The sequence below is a fragment of the Oryza brachyantha genome, chromosome 4, assembly GCF_000231095.2.
Source record: "Oryza brachyantha chromosome 4, ObraRS2, whole genome shotgun sequence".
Lineage (NCBI taxonomy): Eukaryota > Viridiplantae > Streptophyta > Magnoliopsida > Poales > Poaceae > Oryza > Oryza brachyantha.
The window spans coordinates 1,050,655-1,054,467 of NC_023166.2; the positions used below are offsets into that span (position 1 = coordinate 1,050,655).

Consider the following 3,813-nt stretch of genomic DNA (forward strand, 5'->3'; position numbering starts at 1 on the left):
AAGATCAAGCACTCCTTCAAGCTTCCCTCCGCCCGCCCTGCTGCTCCGGCTACCGCTGAAGCCAAGCCCAAGGCCGCTGCCGCCGCCGCGAAGCCCAAGCCCAAGGCGGCGGCGAAGACTGCTGCTGCTGCTGCCACCAAGGCCACGAAGATGAAGGCTTCCACTGCTACTGCTACCAAGGCCGTGAAACCGGCCACCAAGGCCAAGGTCGTCGCTGCGCCGACGGCGAAGCCCAAGGCGAAAGCCACGACCGCCGCCTCCCAGCGAGAAGGATAAAAGAATTCGGGGGTATTTTTGTGCCCTCAAGTCGGGAAATACGGCAAAAAAAAAACTAAGGAACGGCCGAAATGGCAGGCATTACATTCTGACAAAACACTGTACTGAGGATGGCATAATGTCCAATTTCTCCCCTTCTCCTCTACTCGCCGCCCCCTCCACCACCGGCGACCCTGCCACCCGCAGCAATCCTCATCGCCGCCTACCCCCTCGACCCCACCGCCCATCCCCTCCGCCGGCGGCCATCTTGCCGCCCGTCCCCTCCACCAACGGTCACCCTGCCGCCCGTCCCCCCCGCCGTCGTTCACCCTGCCGCCCGTCTCCTCCACCGATGACGATCCCGTCGCCTGCCCCCTCCGCCGTCGGTCACCACGCCGCCTGCCCCTCCGTCGACGAATAGCCCACCACCTGCCCCCTCTGTTGACGGCGACCCCGCCGCCCATCCCCTCTGCCGTCGGAGGCCACCCATCCACCCATCCCCCTCGCCATCATCGTCTCCTCCGTTGCCTTCTCACTGCCGAAGACAAGTCCACATGGCAGAGGAGCCAGCTTCGGCACGATGCCTCCTGGAAAGCGTAAACTAGAAGGTAACTAAAACCCGTACATGGTTAGTGAATTCATTATTTGAGGATGGATTGGTGAGCAGTAGCACGTGATTTTTTTTTTTCAGTGAACTAGCTTCTGTACTTTCTAATGTGAGTAAACTAAAAGATGACTTGCTTGACCTTTTCTTTTTCCATAATTTGTTGAAGATGTGCACATTGAGAACTAAAAAATTAATAGTTGGAGCAATTGTGAAAGTTCGGAGTTGAGGTATGCTGAATTGAATGAAACACATTTTGTAGCAAGTACTTGTGGAAAAGAAAATGCGAGATCCCATATCATATATTGACATAAACCAGTCTTGCATCCAGTAAAGTCACTTGATATGGATAGAGCACCTAAAAGCATATCAAAACATTTTGGTAACTTCCAGTTGATCTATTTCTAGATGCGTATTCTAACTACATTGGTTGATTAATATCATGTGTTCATAATATTAGTCTTACACCAGCACATAATTAGATCAATGGAGCAGAAATGTAATAGGCTGCCGTGAATGCAAAATGACATGAAAAATAGATAAACAAATGCCTAGGCCTAGCTCTTGTATTTTGCTATGATCTGGACATGTGCGATAGGTGATTCTCAACATTTTATTTCTTTCATGCATGTTATTGTCTAGAATTTCATTTGCTGATGATTAATTTTCACTTGTGCATGTCAAGAGGTAGCACCTCATAAATATTATGAGGTCTTGGAATCAATACATTGGCTTCAATTTTTAAGAAATCAAGTGCAAGAAACAAGGTTCCTGATCGTGAAGACTCTGGTTCTTTGTATGAACCTGGATGAGTAACGACGACAAGTATTGAGTTCCTTTCTGAAAGCACTTTATTTTCATCAATAAAATTCTATATGTGACTTACTACACAAAGCATTTCTTCATACCTTCTTGACTGAATACACATACAAATATGCATTAATTAGCTACCTCTTTATCAATCATGTCATGTGCATTTTCCAGAGTGATGAGAGCCGATGTCATTTTCTACCGTTTATTTTTCTCACATTCAACCAAACATATAGTTGAAACTTAATAATGGTATCACAATGTAATTAAATTAATTAAAGCATCCATACTTTGGAAGTTCCTGTTAAAAACAACAGCTAGTCTTCACAATTTTGCTCTTGCCTAATTGAGAGAATTAGTAAAGTAATGGGTTTTTTAATTGTTTCTATAAGGCTGTAATGTACTGCTCCGAAGAACATGCATACATTCTGCTGTATTTCAGAACTACACCATGAAGGTAGATGAGGTAGTAACTTTAAGGTTTAGCCCAGCTGTATCAATCACTGTATCTTCATTTAAATTGAATGGCAGGACTAGAATCTACTCCATTTATACTTCTCCATTTTAGTATACAAAATTAACTTGAGTGTTTTCCAATTAGGTTATTATTGTAAGGGACTTCTGAAACTAACATGGACAATCATTTTTGCATTAACTCAGGTGTAGTACATTTTATCATTCCCACTAGTGAAATTTTGTGTTTTTTATCATTCTCACTAAACAATATGTTGAATCACTACTAGTTAATAAAGTGCATCACAAAAAATCTTCTATAATCCTCTAGTGGATATCATATATGATTTCCCTTCCTGTGTTAATCACTTGTTTCAGCATATGCCTTTTCATTTTGACTCTATAAGTGTCTTGTTTTAGCCATTGAAAATAGACATGCATTTTCTAGGAGTCACTTTGTATTAATGTACAATTGATCTAAGTTCACATTGATATGATATAGGATCTAAGAAGGGTAAGCACCAAAAACTGACATTGAAGTTGTTTCTAAAGTTTTACCTAAATCAAAGTTTGTTCAAAATGTTGGCCTTGAGTCATCTGCCCCAAAGAGAAGTGGCAAAGTTGTTGCTACCTGTGTTGAAGAGCTTGAAGCTAAACTTGAGGCAGAGAAGCAAGGTGCAGCAGATGTTAGAGAAATAGTTGATTATCAACAAGTTGAGTTGGATTCCTTGAAGAAGAAGGTAGAAGAATCAGAAGAAGGAATGAAGCAACAGCTAGAAGAGATTGAAAGTTTAAAGAAGTCATCAGATCAGACCAATAACCTTCATCATTTGATTGGCCTGAATACCATAATTGCTCAGCCTCAGTAAGGTTTACTATCTCTATGTTGTCTTTTTCATTCAAGATACGAGATGGCTGCATTCTTTTGGTTGCTGTGCTTTTGGACATGGTGTGATTTAGGCATGTCATTCATGGTGGACTAGACCTATGTTGATGTGAGGTGGCTGCAAGCTTGTGCTATTGTGATTTTGGATATATCAATTTGTTGATTTAGACATGTCTTTATTAGTGAACTGGACCTGTGAGCTTTTTGCAAGCTCTACTGTTGTGATTTTGGCTTGCAGTTGTGATTTTGGATATGCGATGTATAGCTGAATATGTAAACCTGTGGACACGTTTTAATGTGGCTGAATGTCAATGTGATATGTATTTACACATGGCTGGATTTGAGCGTTAATTGGGCTATCTCTTATCAATGTACTAGATTTTTATTGGGCTATATTGGATGTCATATGGGCTTGATTTTACTGGATGTGATATGGGCCTGGCCTATTTCTTATTTTATAATAATCCAAATGAATATAATAAAAATTGGGCTGAAACTATTGTAAATTATCACTTCTTAGATGGGACATTCCTAATTGGGCTTGGCCCATTAACATGTTTCTCACTCATGGGCTTTGGCGGGCCACAAAATATTATGACGATTGAAATCGTCATAATAAACTTGCCACATCACTTTTTTATGACATTTTTTGAATCAAGGCCCATTGAGTTATGACGTTTTGTAGGCTTGTTAACGACCAAAACTAGTGTCATAAACTTAATGACGACGGAAGAATCGTCACTAGATTAATGATGAAAAAAAGCATTTTCGTCATAGAATGTGATTAGAGACGCATGATAGGTGA

The 3,813-nt window shown here is 41.4% G+C and overlaps 1 long non-coding RNA gene across 1 annotated transcript; it reads left to right on the forward strand.

The window, feature by feature from the left end:
* Positions 1 to 211: 211 nt before the first annotated feature.
* LOC121054293 lies at positions 212 to 3,233 on the forward strand. Its single transcript, XR_005811699.1, has 3 exons — positions 212 to 863; positions 1,545 to 1,684; positions 2,625 to 3,233. It is a non-coding gene; the product is annotated as an uncharacterized LOC121054293 (long non-coding RNA).
* The last annotated feature ends 580 nt before the right edge of the window (positions 3,234 to 3,813 follow it).